At 35.2% G+C, this 21,951-nt stretch overlaps 1 pseudogene; it reads left to right on the top strand.

The window, feature by feature from the left end:
* The first annotated feature begins 235 nt into the window (after positions 1–235).
* On the top strand, positions 236–21,585 carry LOC137724877 (L-ascorbate peroxidase 3-like; annotated as a pseudogene).
* Positions 21,586–21,951: the final 366 nt, after the last annotated feature.

The raw sequence follows: 21,951 nt of genomic DNA on the forward strand, positions 1-21,951 counted from the left end.
GTTCCTTCCTCGGCCCCAGTTACAAGATCAAGAAGTTAGTAGTGTGCCCAATGCCATATCAACATATTTTACTCTGTGGCTGAGCTCGGCCGTCGAGTTGGCAAGCTTGCACATAACCGAATGATGTAGTTAGCTCATTAATTACTCGGCCTGCGCGCCACGTAGGCTTGGTAGTCTTTAGGGTTTACAAATAGGTAGACACTATAGGGTATTTTTGAAATGGTGCTTTTCTTTTATGTCAGAGGAAGTGAAGTCTAAGCATCCAAGGATTACATATGCAGACCTATACCAGGTGATTACAGTTCTTTGAAAGATTTACTTAGCCTATAAGAGCAACTCTAGTGTTGCAAAGGCCCTCTAGGGCAACTCACTATTGATTCCCCCCAGTGAGTAGTAATTGTCTTTAATGAATAGTAACTGCCTTTTACATCTTCAACTCTAAACTGAATAGCCATGTCAATAGGCAATAAAATATTAGTATTTTTTTTTATTTTATAAAATAATAAAAAATAATTTTATTTCAAATTTTAGATATGATTTTTAATCGGTCTCGTTGTACCATGCTTCATTAAATAAGAAATTACAACCCAAAATATTTGAGAAAATATAAAACTGTGGTGTAAGGCGGAAGATAATAATAAGATATTTATTGAAAAATTAAATCTTTTTTTTTAATTTAAAATTTTTTCGGATTTTTTTATTAATTGTTTTCCTTTTTTTTATTAATTTTATAATGCAGCTGACGTCAGCCTTGCATGATGTGGCCTCAGGTTCTCGGGCCACCAATTCGAGCCGGCCCTCTCACTTGGGCCTCTCTGGAGCCCCATTGCTCACATGGGCTGGAGCAGATTGTTGGGGCTATTGGGTCATTTTTGTCGTCGATCCATCGGGCTCCAATTCCCGCTAGAGTTGCTCTAATATAATTAGTTCATCAAATTATTTGCAAATGAAGAGGTTTTACATAGATCACCACAGTTTTTCCTAACTATGTCGGAGATAGCAGAAAGTAGCGATTAAGGGCATCATTGCTTGTATTTTCAACTTGCGGGTGTTGCTGCAGTTGAGGTCACTGGAGGCCCCGCCATTGATTTTTCTTCAGGCAGGAAGGTATGTTGTGGTCAATGATCACTTATTTCAAGAAACATGGCAAGTTTCCTTATCATTGCTTTCAAGTTTTCATCTGCTTTTTTGTACCTTTTCTTAGGATTCTAAAATTTCTTCTATGGAAGGACGACTTCCAGATGCTAAACGAGATTTATTTCAATACCTTAGATATCTTCTTCAATATTTAATTTTCCCAATTTTTATATTTCTGGTATGCTAGCATTTTAATTGGATTATAATTCATAAATTGTGTCGTTTACATATCAGAGAATAAGAAGTTTTCTGGTTAGACTAGATGAAGAGTTTTCTAATAACATCTCTGTTATATTTTGGCATTGCCCTATGCTTTCTGTAATTCAAATTTGTTACTCTTATAAATGTGTTGCTATTAGTGGTTTATGTGTAGCAAACTCGTAAGTTATAAGAGTCAGAGATACTTGTTAAGCAGCTTTGTATCTATGTCAGGATGTGTAACATACTAACATGGTACATGTCTTCAATATGTCGTTCTCGGTGTTGGTTGTAAGTTCTTTATGCAAATAGTTCTAGTCATTAGTGTGCACAGGTTTCCTATGAGCTCAACAAAGCCACGAAAGCGACTGATGCCTTCCACCACTTTTTTTTAATATTACTCATTTTTATTGTCACACCACTAATATACTCTTAAGTTCAGATTGGTCTTAGAATAAAGGGAGTTTTAACGAAAAATCCACGGTGCTGTTCGCTTTAACGAAAACCTACATTTTTACACTAAAAAGTCAATCATGGTACTATTTATTTTACCCTTTATTTTGTCCTTATTATTAAAACTCAAAGTTTTCAAGGCCTTTTCATTAGTTTTCCTTAAAATAAAACTAGGAAACATAATAAAATAATAAAACAGAAAATAAAAGGCTTCCTATTTGAACTAAAATTTGGACTTCTCATAAAATCAAACTTTTGACCAACCAAATCAACTCTGATTTGGTCCCAAAATGTCTCTTTTGAAAGCTTAAGTCGTCCCCTACAAATCTTCAGAATGAATCTTTCTCAAAATATGTCATCTTGACCTCCAAAATACCCAAAACGTCCAAAAACATTAATCTGAGAAAGCTGCGCGTTGGGTCTTTATTTCATTGCCAGGGTCAAATGACTTGGTAGAAAAAATCTAGAATTTTGACAAAATCATCTTGAAAGACTCACAAACAACCTCCAATTGGAATCACTCCAAAATTCATCCGTTTGGTCACTTTTTGCTCCAAAGGAAGTCGAATGTCCTACATAAAAAATATATAACAAAGAATAAAAAATCTACCAAAATAACCAATAAACTATAACTAAGAATATGGTAAAATATAGGGAGTTTAAACGAAAAGTCCGCAGTACTGTTCACTTTAATGAAAAACCATATTTTTACACTAAAATGTCAATTCTGGTACTATTCACTTTACCCTTTATTTTGTCCTTATCGTTAAAACTCAAAGTTTTCAAGCCTTTTTCATTAGTTTTCCTTAAAATATATGATATAATATGAACTCATCAAATGCCCCCAAACTTAGCTTTTTGCTTGTCCTCAAGCAAAACAAAACTAAAAAATAAAAATAAAAACTAACAAACTAGAAACTTAAACAAAACTAACTATGACGCAAAAATTTCACCTTCAAGTTGCAATCCATAGAAAACATTAAAAATCAGAACATTTTTTCAAAAGTTTCAACTAATCCCACCACAGAGTTTAAGCTATTTAAAACCAATTAGAAAAGAATTCATGAACTTCTCTTGATGTAAAGCGAACCAACATAGTTAAGGAAACTTTACTAAAACCCCTACCATTCGTCCTCTTTATTTAATACTTCATATATACTAATTTGATACATACTTTTTTTCTTTCTTATTTTCATTTTTTCATTTTTTACTTCTTTTTTTTCAGTAACAATGGTGATCGTGCAATGTCAGTTCACTTAAACTTTCGATCCAACCCATGTAACGAGCTTTAGGTCAATAACTCCCAAACCACAAAGGCTTTAGGGCACTAAGTGTAGAACATCCCTAAGGACTTATTAACTCGAGCTGAAAAGGTTAGGAAACTGACTAACCACCATGCCCCATGCCAAGACTTTACCATTTGACGCAAGAATCACTGCTGATCGGGCAGGACTGGTCCGGTTATTAAGTAAAGCCTCGAGTGGAACAATTATTACTTTATAACACATACTAACTTTATTTTATATAGAACAAAAATTAAAAATTACTTTAGACTAAAAGTAAGTGTTTCAATCTCACTCCCCACAAATCATGTTGGTGTGAATGTGCAAATTTTCAAAATATAACTCATGAATTAGATTCTAAGCAACGATAAATAGAAAGAAAAAAAAAACTCTATCGTGGGATTAACCTTCACCATATCTACTTGTTCTAACATTTAAAATAATCTATGGATATTAACTTAAAAGAATGAAAAATTTTAACGGACTCAAGAATGAAAAACCTAAAAATCTATTTCCCACCCCCAAACTTAAGTCACACATTGTCCTCAAAATGTGGAAATAAATTAAAATAAAATAAAATGAAGACTCACGACTAAAAAATCCTAAGACACAAAAATAAATGAATCTAGACAAATAAAAGAAGGGAAAATCTGATACGAATCCAATTTTGTGAGTCATTTTTGAGATAAGTCCAATTATATTCCATGTCAGTTTTTTTTCATTTTCATACCAATTTACTCCTAAAATTACTTATAAGTAATCAATATTATCCCTTGATTTTAGGATTGGTATTTGTGATAAGTTTTACCTATTTGAGGTTTAAATAATAAAATTCCCTTAATGATAGGATAATTGTTGGAATAAAATTACTTCCTATATATCTCCAAGCGAGGATATAAGCCTCTTCATTTCTTCTTCATTTATCTATTATTTCCTTTTAGTTTGTTATCTAAAACCTTTTTCTTAGTTAGGATTTATCATTTGCCTTGCGAATCTTCTTCTTCTTTATCATTGTTCAGTTTTCCTCTTCTCTTCTCAGGCTTCCACTATATATGAAATTTGATTATGTTTGATCAAGAATGGAGGTCGGTTGGCTTCTTTCATCAAATTGCTTGTTGTGTTCAAATTAGTTAATTTCATGGTCAAAATTGGATCTTCATTTGAGTTGTATTTTTACTCAAATTAATTGATTTTGTTTGCACCATACTTGACCAATCCCGAAACTACTAAGTACTGGTCAACAGCATACCGTCAAGGACCCATAAGACTTTTCCTCCAACCAGGAGGCCAATCACAACACGACACATGTCGGTATCAGAGGCCAATCATAGCGCAACACATGTCGATATCAGAGGCCAATCACAACACGACACGTGTCAATGTCAGAACAAAACTAGAAACTCTCTTCTATAAAAGGGGATCATTCTCCCACAATAATCCCTAATGTCATTTGTACTAAACTATTCACTAGAACTCACTAAAAGAGAGCTTGAACCTATGTATCTGTGTAAACCCTTCACAACTAATGAGAACTCCTCTACTCCGTGGATGTAGCCAATTTGGGTGAACCACGTACATCTTGTGTTGTTTGCTTCCCTATCTCTATTCATTTACATATTTATCCACACTAATGATCAGAGCAACCTAGCGAAGGTCACAAACTTGACACTTTCTGTCGTACCAAAGTCCTCGCCGATTTTGTGCGTCAACAGATTTCTTGGCCGATATTAATCTACCTGTATCACAAGATTTTGTTATATAACCTACCTCTATTATAGGTAGATTATATTTTTCTTTTTTTATTATCTATCTCTATCACAGATTGCTTCTATATGTTTTCCTATATTACATAGTAATTTATCTTGCTTATAGGTAGGTAAATTGTGTGTTTGTACCTATCAGTTCGTTTATCTACCTATTGATTAAATATATTTTTTTCGTTTGATATCTTACTTATAGGTACATGTACATTTATGTATAAGTACCTTTTAATTAGGTTGTATATTTTTGCAACTTAATCTATGATAAAAATATTTTATTTTATTAAAGGGTAAAGAATTTAAACGTTTTTTAAATGTTTAGTAGATTGCAGATGTTTAAACATTCAAAATTTGAAACAAGTGATAAAATATGTTCAAAAAATAGTTAAGTGGACCTAAATTAGAAATTTCAAAAAATTGGACTAAAGCCAATAGTACTTCAATTTTTTGGATCTATATCATAATGCCCCAATAAAAGAAAACTAAAATGAACCAAGACATAAAATAGGCAAAGAAACGGCAAAAAATATAATAAAACAAATAAAATAAAATAAACAGAAAAAAGGACGAGCTGACCTGGAGTCGAACGCGAGACCTGGAAGCATAGAAGAGACTCTCCTTGCACGCACACACGAAGCCACACGTGTGAACGGTCACATTCCACGTATAAGAAAAATACCTTTAACTTCTTTCAATTAAATTTCTCAATATCTCACATTCTACGTATTTGAAGGTTCAAAATGATATCATTCATCCTTAATATAATATTTATCATAAATTATAGTTAAATCCCTCAAATGACATTGTTTTTGACATTATCCTTAAATGAACACAGAAAAATGAATAGGCAACAACTGCTCTACCTACAATCACAGTGGATGAGCCCTAAGTTGTGTTGAGATGGGAGTAGGATTCTCTCCCCACTTTTTTTCCCTCCCCTCCTATTTGAACAGTCATAATTAAGTCACATCAACATCTTATATTAATTTTTTATAGCAAGAGAAAGACAAAATAAGAGAATGTGAGAGGAGGGGATGGAAGGAGATGGAGGGGGATGGAAAGAGGAGGGAAGAAAATCCTAGTCCCTCAAACCCTAGCCTCCATATTTCTCCAAAGATGAGATATCTCTCTCACTCTCTCACTCATCTATCTACAGCACAACAAAGAGGTTCATGGAGTTTATCATGCCTGCAAACAGAGTTGCAGGCCCCATTTCCGTCCGATTCAAAAGCCGAAAGACGCAAAGGTAAAACTCTCCACCAAACTTCTTTGTTTTAGTTTCGATTTGTGCATTACAGTAAAATAAACCAAAACTAACACATGCATGTGGTCTTTATCTGTGCAAGGAAACTGAAGTGACAAAGAGAACTTAAGCACCTATTTGTGGCAGAACAGTTTTGGCAGAGTCCACGATTTAGTGAACGTCTATAGCTAGATGAATTGAAAGGAAATTGGCAATCATGTCACTTGATCCATCAAACGCAACCACTCCCTAACAGCATCATAGGGCAATAGTAGGTGAGAATTGACTTGAACTGTGCATTTAAATTCAGTTGTTGAAACGGTCATATTCGCCTTTCTATGTGAGTGATTTGTTGAAGTCATATGGGATCCTTTCCAGCAAGTCTTTGGTCTCTGATGAATAGATTTGAACCTTGTATTTAACACCCATAACCGTTGCAATAGCTGAATTTGTTTATGAGGAATTTGGCTACCACAAAACATCTTCTTCTCGTATGCCTTAGCCTGCTTGTAAGATTGGCCTCGATATTTTTTAAATTTGATGGGTTGTACTGCTGGAATGCCCAATTCAGCTACGAAAATTGTATCAGTAGTCGTCTGCCCTGTATCCAAATTCTTGAGTGTGTCCAAAAGCTAACCATTTAATTTTCCAGATTTTGAATTTGTGTGAACATCCCTCTCCAACACATCTATTCTTGTGCTAAGGATACTCACAATGAGCATGAAAATCATCAAGGTGATGCCAAAGATCTTCCCTCGCAACATAATAAGCAGGACTTTCCTGCAGTCTTTGGGCAAGTTTGGTATTGCTGTGCTTTGAAAAAAAAACTGATTCTGCTGTGCTGTGGAAATAAGTAGCTATGAAAAGTATTTTTGGCAAAAAAAACAATGATATAGTGTTTGGTAAATCTTTATGTAAAATAGATGTGACTGTGTAAAATGGCCAAAAAGGTATCGTACTAGATGTGCTATTAATTTAATTGCTTGACAGTTTTTTGGGTCAACACAAACAAAGATCAATTATTAAACATACTTTGTTGTTTTTAAAATATTCATATCTTAATTTAAATTTATTCTAAATACTAATTGGTACCACAAATTACTTAAAAATATCAAAATCTTTTAAACTGAATATGTTCAGATATTCACTACTAATTTTTTGCTATTTCAGCTAGCCAAATGACAAAAACTCCAAGAACTAATCAATTTATCGTAAGCATCTCCAACAATAATGGTTATTTTAACATAAAATTTTGAACTAGTTTATTATTTAAAATCGCCATCTTTTTATGTTTTATTATCATAATTAAAAGGGAACCAGCCCACTATCTTTCCAGAAGCACCTCTCAAACTCTCTTTCTCTCACATGTCTCTTTTTCCTTTCCCTTTCTCGTCGTTTCCGCCTTCTTCCCATTTCACATTTTCTTTCTCAATCTTCCTCTCTCCATGTGATCTCTTTCTTTCTCAATTGAAATCCTAAAAAAAATTTCCTTTGTGCTGGATGGTTAATTGGAATGTCAAAATGGAGGCTCGAAACCAGGTCGATAATGGAAAATGAGGGGCCTGGGATAGCTCTACTTGGTCTGAAAGTTCAAGGTTCACCGCTCTAAGGTCTTGAAGTACGGCGTCATAATCTTGAACGACCTCAAAAAAATATCCAGTCTTAGCATGGAAGGTGAGTGTCGAGCTTCAGATTGTTGGTAATTCCATCTAGGTTTTTTGCTAGTTCGATTGGGTTGTGGGGATATTACCATCGGAGGTAGACGAGATGTCATCATCGAGAAAGGCATATGGTGCTGCCGTGGACAGAGAGGGTAGGTGTAATCTTGCCTGCTGCATCACCACCTTAACTCTGACTGATTCCGAAACAGCTCACCGAAAATAATGGAAGATGATAAAAGCATGTTGTATGATTGTAAATTATTTAATTGCTTAAGGTCATTTTGGGTACATGAAAGTTTCATTAAAGGCTCAGCGCCTCTTTGAAAAGAGATTTGAGCAGAAGCTGAAAAGCTGGTTTTTGCTGCTTTAAACTTTTAGCTTTTTTTCATCCAAAACTATGAAAAAAAAAAAGCTGGTTATAAGATTTTACCGAACACTGTAAAGAATCCAGCTTTTTTTTTTTATAGCCACTTTTTAAAAAATTTAAGCAGTACCAAACTGGCTTTGTGGGAAAAATTCTGACGGCACATAAACATGGGGTGTCGCAGATTCTGGTGGGATTATAGGATCATGATGTGTTGTTTTCTCCCCTCTTCTTGATCATCATAGCTATACCCACAGTTTAATGCTTGAATCTGAAATCCTTGATGGGTTCTTTCAATGTACAATTTAGTTGATTCCAACAATATAGAAAATTTGTCCTCCACTGAGAGCTCTTGTAGCACATTAGGTTGCTCAAAATATTGCTCAAGATGCTTTTTCAAACTTGTAGTGTAGAACTCTGAATAGGGATTGTTCCAATGCCTTTTGGAGTTGATTCTCATATTCATATGTTTTTGGACAAACTCAGGAAAATATTCTCTTTTGAGGCACTTCAAAAGATCATGGGTCTTCAAACAGCAAAAGGCACAAACCGTAGGTTTAAATCCATAAAAAAAACCTTTTTCTGCTAAAGAAACCCATAACAGCAATCCTCTTGGTGGTGGCTCCATCATTGAACTGCTCTCAAACTTAACAAGCCTACAAAAATAAAAACAAAATCAACAAGTAAATAAAAAGATATATATATACAAATAATTAACTAAGAATATGATAAACACAAATTATTTGAAACAATCCCTGGCAATGGCGGCAATTTCTTGATAGGGATTTTTACTACCTACAAAAGTAGGGTCCCTTAAAAATACTTGCAATAGTACAAGGTTGTTGTAGTATAGCAGCTCAAGCAAGGTCGTTTCCACAGAGATTGAATGAATAATTTGTATTTATATTAATCCTTAACTAATTATTTAGAACAAATTTGTGAAAAGGATGATTTTGGAATTTAAAATAATAAAAACGAATTTAAATTAAAAATAATTAAATAAATTAACTAGAGAACAATTTAAAGAAAATCAATTTGTAAAAGCCCTAGGGTTCAACTGTCACCTCAACAATCCTACGTAATTCTTCCAATTACTTATGAATTACCCATGCATATTTTGAAGGTTAGGTTTTCCTAATATATATTCTACTTGGAACCTCCAACACAGAACGTATATCTAACATGCAACTCGTCCGGACGTTCAGATCAAATATGAATATGAGGGACTCGTTAAGTTTTATGAAAACCCTTTGAAAAACCATGCAACCCTTAAGACGTGGTGTTCATCTTAAGTGAAATTACAATTATTAATCACAAGAAGCCAGCGTCAATTTCAAGGAACCTTCAAACCAAAATTGCATCAAATTACTTTTCCTAAAGATCCTAATGGTGATCAGGCATTAAGACAATTAGACAGTTTAAAACAGTGATCAATAATTCAAAACATGCATGCATAATATCATAAGTAAATTGAAAAGAAACTACATATTCTTGCAAAGGCTCAAGGCTTCGCCCTAGCAAAAGTGACACACCCCGATCGAAATCAGGGCGTGTTGGCCGTCACGTGGAAGTGACGTAGCTATGTGCACGGTGCGGAAGCTAATAAAATAGTAACGTAAATAGTACGAATAATAAAAACTAGCATACAAAAGGTAATAGGAACAAGTGCTAGCGTAAGTGAGACACAAGTTCAGAGCATAAGCCTAAAGCAGTCCAAATGAGAATGATGTGACAGCAGTACACCCGAAGGTGGTCCTACGCTGGTGATCATCTGTCAGAAATGCTGGGGAAGCCCTCTGGGAAACCACCAAACCTGCTAGTCAACTAGAACCTGGAGGGGCGCAAAACAAAAGCGTGAGTGGGCAAAAACAAAGCTTTTCGAAAACCATTTAATAAATACGTTCTAACCCCTCGCCGTAAAACCTGTATACTTCCCAGAAAATAGCCATACATATATATATACCAAACATGCTCAAGAATATGCCATGCTAAAACCTCAAAATGAAATGCAAGTGCTCAGGTGTAAATCATATCGATAACGTGTAATCTGGCAGCCGGAGTTACCTAACGTGACCTGTACGGCTGAATCTAGAGCTCAAATCTCAATCTCACTAGCTGGACCTGCACACGAGTCGGAACCACCTGAAGTGGTCTGTACGACAGGCCTGGGTGTAATACATATATACGCTCTAGTGCTACGATCACGTGAAGGCTCGGCGAATAATCGCGGGTCACCTACGAGTCGGAACCACCTAAAGTGGTCTGTACGACAGGACTGTGCACCTAACTTGGATCCAAGCTGAGCGTGTGGTGCGGGAGGTGAACATCACGTGAAGAACTGTGCCCTACTCTGGGCGGGAGCACTAACACCGGGGGTGCAGGTTATGAGCTCTCGAATCACTACTGAAAATAAACATGAATAACATTACCTGGCACTTACCTGTGCGTCCACAGCACCAATACGTACACATATAAATGCAACTAACCAATCATAATCAACGGCAATATAAAATGCATGGCATATAAACTAATAAATATTTCAATCAATTTCTGGGAAAAATATATGTATATAGGTATATACGGAAAACCAAAAGCCCACTCACTGGTATGTGGAAGGGTCGTAGCCCCCCTGCCTCGAGTGACCACGCTCGTCCTCGGGATAGGTATCACCTATATGCGAAACAACTACAAAAAGGTCAATTTAAAAGCACATAACCAAACCTTTAGAAATAACTTCTCATACAATGCTCAAATGGGGTATATGAATATACCAACGTGACCTACTCAACCTCATAAACAACCCCATATTTTTAAAATAATTTTTCACCGTCGCACGCGCCCTCACGTGCCGGCCACGCGCAGGCACGCTGACGACGTCAGTTGACGCCGTTAGGAATATTCCGTCAGTTTTAATAGATTCTGTTAACGGCGTCAGGAATATTCCGTCAGACTTGACGGAATATTCCGTTGTCTTCTCCGGCGAGCCTCCGGCGCCGTCGTCGGCGCTGGAAAATCTGAAAAACTTCAAACTTCGATATCTTCTTCGTTTTTCATCCAAATTTCACAAAATTGGTACCAAAATGAAGCTTAGAACTAGAGGAACACATTCATACCACTTTCAAGTGCTAAAAATCATGAAATCTCACCTGAAAAAACAACCCAACTCTGGCCAACTTCGAAACTAGTGATCCCGACGTCCAAAACCTTCAAACGAACCACCCCGAGCCTCCTAGGGACCTCACCAAGCTTCCTACAAGCTTGAAATTCCCTAAAACGTGAGAAATCACGTGTGCATGAACAGTACCCGAAATCAAGCATCGTGGATTCGACGTGAAAACGAAGGTGTTCTTACCTGAAATGGGTATGGTTGGACTCCTACAAGCCTCACGAGCTCGAATATGTGCTTGGATTCCACGATCTGTGAAGGTTTGATGGGTGTGTGGGTGTGTCCGTACGTTTCAAAGGAAATGGGAAGGGAATGGGGCTCGGGACAGTGCAGGGAAACAGGAGGAAAGGTTGTGGTGTGTGGGAAAATGTGTGTGGTTCCAAACATGCCAACAAAACACAAAAATGTAAGACAAACGTAACGGAAACAAACTGGGGGTAGAATAGTCTTTGCACGCGTACGTTTTAAATTTCTCGGGACGGGCTGTCACAAAAAGAAATTAGTTACGAACAATCATAAAACAAAATATTATTGAGAATAAGGATAGAAAGCACCTGGAAAATAAACTTAAACTGTCAAAGGCTTGTGCGTCTCCTCCTCTCTTCTCTAAAACCCTAATGGCTAAATATCTTTATTTAAACTACTACAAAATAAAACCCTAAAAGGTCTTAGAATAAAACTACGAAACATAATAAAATAATAAAACAGAAAATAAAAGGTTTCCTATTTGAACTAAAATTCGGACTTCTCCTAAAATCAGACTTTTGACCGACCAAATCAACTCCGATTTGGTCCCACAAGGTCTCCATTGAAAGCTTAAGTCATCCCCTACAAGTCCTCAGAAGGAATCTTCCTCAAACTATGCCATATTGACCTCCAAAATACCCAAAACATCCATAAACGTCAATCTGGAAAAGCTGCGTGCTGGGCCTTTATTTCATTGCCAGGGTCAAACGGCTTGGTAGAAAAATCTAGAATTTTGATACAATCATCTTGAAAGACTCACGAACAACCTCCAATTGGAATCACTCCAAAATTTGTCCGTTTAGTCAATTTTTTCTTCAAAGGAAGTCAAATGTCCTACATTGAAAATATATAACAAAGAATCAAAATTCTACCAAAATAACCAATAAATTATAACTAAGAATAGTAGGGGTGGGCATAAAAACCGTCAAACTGCAAAACCGCATCGAACCGTATGAAAAAAAATCGAAAAAAATCATGTTGACCAGAAAAGTCAACTTTGAGTCAAAAACCGAACCGAACCGTTCAAACCGGTTCTGGTTCTGGTTCCGGTTTCGAATGAACAAGAACCAGCCGGAACCGAACCGAACCGTTTTATTAATAATATATATATATACACACATGTCATAATATAATAGGTTGACAAATTAGTCTCACCAAGTTGCAAAGCATTGGATCCCATTCCAATTAGGTTTTACTCACTCACTCTGTCACTCACCTCACCCTCCCTCACCTCACTCACACGGCCTCATCCCTCTCACATCCCTGTTCCCCCATTTTGCACATCCGAGATTCCACCCTCACCACGGCCTCTCATCCAAAAATATCAACGATTCTCCCACAACCTCAGCTTCTGCAACGGCCCTCATCATCCATTATCCACGACAGCTCATGACTTTTCGGCCTCCATCCTCCCTCCTTGGTATTTTCTCTATCTTTTCCCATATTTGAGATTAGGAATATGGTTGAGTTCAACTGGTTTTCCATTCTCTTTTACCTGGACTATATATGTGTGGTTAACACTGTCTAATTGAGTCACTCTTGTCCTGCATTTAGGGCCATTTGTATATAGATGGTCTGTGGGGTTCAACAAGGGTGTTTTAAGTTCATAGATTCTACAGAAATGTCATTGGCTTTAATCTGCCCCCTTAATTTAGGGCCATTTGTTGAGCTAGAGTACTGCCAAAATTGCTCGGAATCAGTTGACCACTTTCTATTATACTTGGGTTCAGAGTTATGTACTTTCCTCTTCTTCTATGTGGTTCAATTGGTTCAGTTGGTTATGTGGTTCAGTTTGTGCAAAAGCTTCAGTTGCAATAGAATTCAAAATTTTAGGAATAAAAACAATTTACTTTTCTTTAATTTTGTAACATCAAAAGAAATATACTCACTTATATATAATAATCATCCACCAGATTCCCAGACTCACTTATCTATTTGAAGTTCACCTCCTTGAAAGGCATAAGCAAAATGCCCCTCTGCTGCCAGTAACAAAAATGTGAAATGTAAGTCATATTGATGAAAGCATGAGGGTGATGAATAACACCCTATCTCAAACTAAAGTTTCAAGAAATAAGATGGAGCACCAATAAAAACTAAAGGAAAAACAACACTCTAATTGACAACACTATTGCCCGGGGAAAAATAAAGTGTTTAACTATGCTGAAATTAGTACGTTCGTAGCATGTTTACCCCTTCTAACACGATTTGAAGGTTAATTAACAATTTTTTTTTTGATTGCTCTGCAGTGGCACAACTGACGACAAAAATCAAGAATCTATCTTCACTGTGAGGAGAAAAGAAGATCTCATTAGTTCATCAATACCAAATCTATGGCATGAATTGACCTCAAAACTTCACTGTAAAAGCATTGGAAGACTGTCTTCATCAAATTCCTCCTAATAGTTTCTCTAAGGTATAAAATGGTTTAATTGTAGATCTTCTGAGTATGGCCTCTTATCTCTGTCTGGAGTTTCATTTCAGTTAAATTGTTCGAGTGAGAGGTTTGGGGCATCCAACTCGTGGCTTTGGAGAATAGGTTTAGCAATTAGCTTTGGAGCTCAGCTGGGTTTTCTCCTTAATCTTTCACTTTAACATGATATGATTATACAGAAAGAGTAGGTATATTTGTTAGCAGATTCTATTTAATTGTTGTGTAATTAAATTTAAACCTGCAATTGGCTTCTTCAAACTTTTAAAACTAGGGAAGCCCATGCTTCCTCTCTGAAATAAGTTGTTTGATTCTGCTTGCTCTCTGAAATAAGTTGTTTGATTGTGTACAAGAGATGTTTTTTGCTCTCTGAAATAAACCTGCAGTTTGCTTCTTCATTTTTTTTAGTTTGTTGACTGACTACCAATGCATATTTCTTTTAGTTGTCTCTTTTTGTTGACTTGGTGCCACTACCACCAAAGACATTTGCATTAAAAAAAAGATGTGTTGTATGCAACTTTATATAATCAGTTTTAGAAGATGTATTTGAATGCATGATGATTTGGTGTTCAAATAATTTAGTATTTGGAACCATAAACCGGCAAGAACCAAATCGGAACCGGTGTAGACCGAACCGTAAGGTTCTAGTAATAAATTTAAGCGGAACCGCACCGAATCGAACTGTTGATATTTTCCGGTTCCGGTTCCGATTAGGGGGTGGAACCGCACCGAACCGCACCGTGCCCACCCCTAAAGAATAGGGTAAAATATATGGTATAATATGGATTCATCAGTGGGATTCCTCTGTTATTCCATGGAATTGCTATAAGTTGCTCCAGGTTAAAACTCAACCCACTTCTCCTCATCTCCTAGCTTTGTAAATGTATGAAGAATGCTAGAGATGAGAAGTTGGCATTCTTTTAATGTGTATCATTTTCAGTTAAATTGTTTGGGAGAAGAATTTTTTGTTGTTCATTAAAAGAAGTTTCGGTGTCTTTTATGTTTTGATAATAGGTGCACCACATTTGAGGGAAAAGTTTTGTAGGATGGGGTTGTCTGACAAGAATATTGTTGCACTATCTGGGGGTCATACACTGGTAATTCTTCCACCTTGTTTGTATCTATATACGGTCTTCTTTGGTATCGGATAGACGCATTTACTCTGTGTCGCTTGCGCTGGTCTTATAGGGAAGGGCACATCCAGATAGATCTGGTATTGATAGTTCGTGGACTAATTAAGGAACTTCTGCAGTTTGATACCTCATACTTTGTGTAAGACTTGAAAAATTGGTGAAAATCTATCATTTTATGTCATGCTTGCACGTTGTTATGAACATTTGTTGCTACTCATTGTTGACATTGAACTGTTGAATAAGGGATGAGAGGGGTTGTTGAAACTTCCGACAGATGCAAGCTTTAGTGGAGGATCTTGAGTTCCGTAAATATGTTTATTTGTATGCAAAGGTAATTTGGGTGTGGGCTTGGTTCAGTCCTATTTTTCTTTTAATTAGTGTTGGGTTATTTATCACTGCTTTGATTATATTTACATACTTTCGGTGTTTGTTTAGAGCTACTTTAATATTGTCGATTGACACTAATTTAATAATTCAAATGTGGTTCACCCATATTCTGGTGTGCGTAATTGATCAACCCTGACCTACCAACCACTTGGAAAATGATAGATTTAGATTGAGCTATTTATAAGATGGTTTACTTATTAGCTCTTAATTTCTTATAAACTTTGTAAGTTGTAAGCAATCCAATAAGAAATGGAGCTTTAATAAAAAAAAAGAAAAAACTTTAATGAAAAAGGCTTGGGCTATAGAAATGAACACGCCCGAAAATTCTACTCGAGCTGGATTACAAAGCCCACAACACTCAAAAATAAGTTTTCAAAATTGCCCCTAACGAAAACAAAACAAGGCCCATTAACAATTTGAAACTAATTACACCCCTCTACCAACCCATTTTAATGAAACTGGCAATCAGAGCTATAACTAGCATTTCGATTTCTAGAAAACCAGACATCTTCCAAAACGCAAGAAATCTTCAATTTCAAGGAAGTAGACGAAAGTTCATCAATGGCAGAAGAATCGGCGATTAAAATCTCATAACAACCACAAATTTCAGGCGAACAAGAGATACTAAACTTACATCCTTGTTAACTTCTCAATTTCAAAATACAGTAATATGTATGTTTGCATGTTCGTGATTCCATAAATCCATCAATTCTTACTTAGAAAACACTACAAAATGATTAATTTTCTTTTTATTGCAGTTTGATAACTACTCAATTTTTTTCGATAAAAAAATTGTGTGTTTCCTACTTTTCTTCAATTTCATATATAATGTATAATGTTGGGGTAGTTCAAGCAATATTATGTGTTATTTTTTGTTATAATGTATAACTTTGGGATAGTTCAAGTAATATTGTGTGTTATTTTTGGTTCAATTCCACAATTAGTGTGGGTTATATTGCTCTAGTTCCAGAAACAGTGTTTATTTGGTTACCTCTCATAAATATTGGGGGGTTATTTTTTTATCTCTTTTACAAAATAGTGCGGGTTATTATGTTGTACTTCTAGAAATACTTTCTGTTGGTTTTTTGTTCTAGTTCGAGAAATTGTGTGCGTTATGTTAATTCATGGTCACAAATAGTTTTGGATATTTTGTTGTAGTTCACGACAAATGTTGATTTTCTCACTTTCATAAACAGTGCAAGTTGTTTTGATTCGATTTCAGAATTACTATGAGTATTTTTGTTGTCGTTACAAAAAATGTGCGGGTGAGTTTGTTTCACTTTCAGAAAAACAATGTTGGTTAGTTTGACGTAATTCCACAAATAGTGTTTATTTTCTTACCTTCCAGGCACATTGTGGGTTATTTTGGTTCTCTTTCATAAACAGTGCGGGTTGGTTTGGTTCGGTTTTAGAAATACTATGAGTTTTTTTGTTGTCGTTACAAAAATTGTGCGAGTGAGTTTGTTTCATTTTCAGAAAAATAGTGTTTATTTTCTTACCTTCCAAACACATTGTGGGTTATATTGGTTCATTTCATAAATAGTGTGAGTTTGTTTAGGGTAGTTCCATAAATAATATGAATTATTTTCTTATCAAGAAATAGTGTCCTGACAGTTTTCATTGTTGCAAATGGAACAAACAAAAACACTTACAATGAAGAGTTCAACTAAGAAAATACAAGTTAAAAAGAAGAAGGAATACCTCTAGTATAGATGCAACATGACCGGGTTTGCAACACAATGCAAGTAAACAAGCCTATGCTACTACAACGTCAAGATGTACATGACGAAATAGCGAAGAAACTATTTTGGAGTCTACTAAAGATATACATGGACGGGACCTTGATTACAATAGAAAGAAATAAGAAGTAGGACATGGACTCGATTAAAATCATTCAATGCTACAAGCCCAAAAAGCAAAAGTTCAGAGATCATGAACCAAGGGGAATATCCAGCGGATACGTTGTTCAAATCTAGATTAAACAACCAAGGAGTTGATCTTCCAAATACTAAAGTCCACCAAATTTGGCGACGACGACCACCTCATCACCAAATACTTCAAATATGCAACGATTGTCAAGAAACATACAACAAAAGCCTACGAAAAAAATACTCCAAGACCGAACACCTGAGGGTGCAAAAGATACAGTTGCACTAATATGTGCACACCTCATTCAGTCACTCCTGTTGGTGAACTCTGGAACTTACATCACATGGAGTTTTCTAAAAATCTGTGGGAACTTGGAGGAGATAAACAATTACAACTGGGCAAAATGAGTAAGAGACTATTTCTTCAAGATGCTTGACAAAGCACAAACAAAAAAGAAGAAGGGAGGAGAAGAACTGACAACAAGCAGCTATACCATCATTGTTTTGGTAAGAAATCAAATAATAGTATGAAAGAACATGAATTGTTTCTTACAAAACCCACAAAACTAACTTCACTTTCTTAATTCGCACAATACTAGATGTCTTCACACAAATCTGGTGAAGACAATACAAGGACGAGAAAACATGATTCCAGCAATCACAAGATTAGACCTGGTAATTTCTTACACGACCCGTTAACACGACACGAAGATAACGGGTTTCGGGTCAACACGATAACTAATTGGGACATTACTGGGTCACATGATAATAACCCGCTAATAACGGATCCTTAACAAATTTACACGAGAGTGACACACGGATAACTTGTTTTGATACGATAAGAAAAAGGTTATTTTGATGATTTTAATTTTTTAAACTACTAAAAAAAAACCTACTATAAAATACAATAGATATAAAGAATATGTATATATTGTTTATTAATTATTATTCTATATAAATTTTAAAATTTAAGTTTTATTTATTTTTATTTTTTATAGTATATTATAGGCAAAGATTGAGATTAAAAATCATAAAACACATTAAAAATAAAAATATCAAGTAATTTAAAAATACCAAACACATTAAAAAATTATAATAGTTAATTTACATGTGCGAAAAATATGACAAAATATGCAAACGCTCGTAGTGGCATCCTCTACGCTTTGAGAATGGGTATATGATCATTTAAATTTTTAAAACCATACAAACTCTCATGAATAGTATTTTTAAGGGACTTCAAAATAAACAAAATTCATAATCATTAATGTATAAGTTTGAAAAATGTGAAAGCATAATAAACATTCATAATTGCATCCTCAATGCTTAGATGATGGTTACATGGTCATTTAGATTTTTAAAACCCTCCATATCTCATGAACAATTTTTTTTATTTGAGTGCAAAATTAATGATAATTATTGTAGCAATGTGAAAAATGTAATCACTCGTAATGAAAAACTTTACAACTTTCATGAAGAGGTCAACTCCGAAATTTAATACACACACACACACGCACGCACACTAATTTAGTATTATATTTTACATTTTTTTGTGTCAAATTATGTTTTTCATTTTCATTTTTATTGATTTAAAATATATTTCTCTTAACGAGTAATGGGTCGAGTCATATTACCTGATAATATTAACGGGTTGATTTCAGGTTGGGGCATATTACCCATTTACTTTAACGGTATTACACGACACGATCCGTTAAGCTATCGGGTATGACACGAACACGAGAAACACGACACGAATGCCAGGTCTACACAAGATGAAACACAAGCATGATACATAAAGCATTGTGTGTGAAGACATCCTTGATTGCTTTATGTATCATGCTCGTGTCCCATCTTGTGATTGCTAGAATCATGTTTTCTCGTCCTTGTATTGTCACCACTAGATTTGTGTGAAGATGTATCAGTACTGTGTGAATTAAGGAAGTGAAGTTAGTTTTGTGAAATTTGTAAGAAACAATTCATGTTTTTTCATACTATTATTTTGATTACTTACCAAAACAAGGACGGTGCAGTAACTTGTTGCCCGTTCTTCTCCTCTGTTTTTTTTTTTATTTTTTTTTTATTTTTTTTTATTTTTTATTTTTATTGCTTTGTTAAACATTTTGAAGAGATAGTCTCTTACTCCTTTTACTTAGTTGTAATTGCTTATCTCCTCCAAGTTCCCACAAATTTTTAGAAAACTCTATGTCATGAAAGTTCCAAAGTTCGCAAATAGGAGTGACTAAATGAGGTGTGCACATATTAGTGTAGCGGTATCTTTTGCGCTCTTAGGTGTTTGGTCTTGAAGTGAATTTTCGTAGGCTTCCGTTATTATATGCTTCTTCTTGAAAATCTTTGCATCTTTGAAGTATTTTGTGATGAGGTGGTCGTCGTTGCTAAATTTGATAAACTTGTTAGTATTTGGAAGATCAACTCCTTGATTGTCCAATCCAAATATTTGAACAACATTATCATTGGATCCCTTGGTTAATGATGTCCAAATTTGAACTTTTAGTTTTTGGGGCTGTAGCATTGAACGATTTCATTAAAGTTCATGTCGGGCTTCTTCTTTCTTTTTGTTGTAATACAGGTCATGTCCATGTATGTCTTCAGTAGACTCCAAAATGGAGTCGTTGCTAGTTCGTTACAGATATCTTGACGTTGTAGCATCATAGGCTTGTATACTTGCATTGCGTTTGCAAACCCGGTCATATTGCATCTATACTGGAGATATTCCTTCTTCTTTTTAACTTGTTTTTTCTTAGTTTACTCTTCATTGTAAGTGTTTTTGTTTGTTCCATCTGCAAGAATGAAAATTGTTAGGACACTATTTCTTGAATTATAATAAAATAACGCATGTTATTTCTAGAACTATGTTAAATGAACTCACACTATTATGAAATGAATCAAAATAACCCCCAATGTGTTTGGAAGGTAAGAAAGTAAACATTATTTGTGGAATTACATCAAACTAACCAACACTATCTTTCTAAAAGTGAACCAAAATCACATGCATTATTTTTTGTAACTACAACAAAAATATTTACAGTATTTGTGAAGCCAAACCAAAACAACCCACACTGTTATGAAAGCGAGCAAAATCAACATTAGTCCGTGAACTACAACAAAAGATCCCACACTATGTATGATCATGAATTAACATAACAGACACTATTTCTCGAACTAGAACAAAAAACCAATAGTATTTCTGGAAGTACAGCATAATAACCCGTACTATTATGTGAAAGTGATCCAAAATAACCCCCCAATATTTATGAGAGGTAACAAAAAAACATTGTTTTTGGAACTAGAACAATATAACCCACACTAATTGTGGATTTGAACAAAAAAATAACGCACAATATTTTTTGAACTATCCCAAAGTTATACACTATATATGAAATTGAAGAAAAGTAGTAGACACATAGAATTTATTTATCATAAAAATTGAGTAGCTATCAAACTGCAGTAAAAAGAAAATTAATCATTTTGTAGTGTTTTCGAAGTAAGAATTGATAGGTTTATGGAGTAAAAAACATGCAAACATACATATTACTGTATTCTCAACTGTGAGAATTTAACAAGGATGTGAGTTTAGTACCTTTGTTCACCTTGAATTTGTGGTTGTTTGAGATTTTTGATCACCGATTCTTCTGCCATTGATGAACTTTCGTCTACTTCCTAGAAATTGAATTCGAAATTGAAGATTTCTTGCGTTTTGGAAGATGTCCAGTTCGTAGAAATCAGAAGGGAGGTTATATTTATGCAATCGCAGGTTTCATTAAATTCAGTTGTTGGAGGGGTGTAATTAGTTTGAAATTGTTAACGGGCTGGGCATTGTTTCCGTTAGGAGTTTTGGAAACTTATTTTTAAGCGTTTTGGGCTTGGTAATCCAGTCAGTGTAAAATTTTGGACCATGTTCTTATGGTTAATTTTGAGGTGCTTTTGGTTAAATAAAAGGCCGGTTTTTTGTTAAAATAGTCTTGATCCAAGACTTTTCCATTAAAGCTTTCTATTTTTATTTGACATTCATTTTCTTACTTTTGCTAAGTTTGGCGTATGACAGGATGCAGAAGCATTTTTAAGAGATTATGCCGAATCTCATAAGAAACTTTCAGAGCTCGGGTTTACTCCAAACTCCACTTCCTTAAAGACAACTGCTAAGTACAGAACCATACTTGCACAAGAAGCGGTAGGAGTCGCACTTGCTGCTGTTGTTATGAGCCTAGGCTACTTGTATGAAGCTCACAACAGAACCAAGTAGAGTCGTAGAAGTCGTAGACCTGCTTAACTGATTACCTCGATCTTCTTTTTTCTTTCCAGTTGGAGATTACCTTGATCCCTTATGAATAATTGATGCAGGCCTTTGCAGGTTAGTAGCTAATTGGCCAGTGGGAAGATATAAGTAAACTTTTTTGTTCACTTCGAGGAAAATAATAATGTACGGCGAACTAGTGACATGAACTCTTTCATCTACTCTCTTAAAAGTTTCTTTGGTATTTGAATGCTTGACATCTTATCAAGGGACTTACCGTTTGCATTCGATAATGAGGTTCACAGAATTACTTAGGGCCTGGCCTGTTTGGTATCGTATTAAAAAAATTTCAGAATTTTTCATAATGTTTCTTAA

This window comes from Pyrus communis, chromosome 5, assembly GCF_041283825.1.
Source record: "Pyrus communis isolate YQ-2024b chromosome 5, ASM4128382v1, whole genome shotgun sequence".
In the NCBI taxonomy this organism is placed as follows: domain Eukaryota; kingdom Viridiplantae; phylum Streptophyta; class Magnoliopsida; order Rosales; family Rosaceae; genus Pyrus; species Pyrus communis.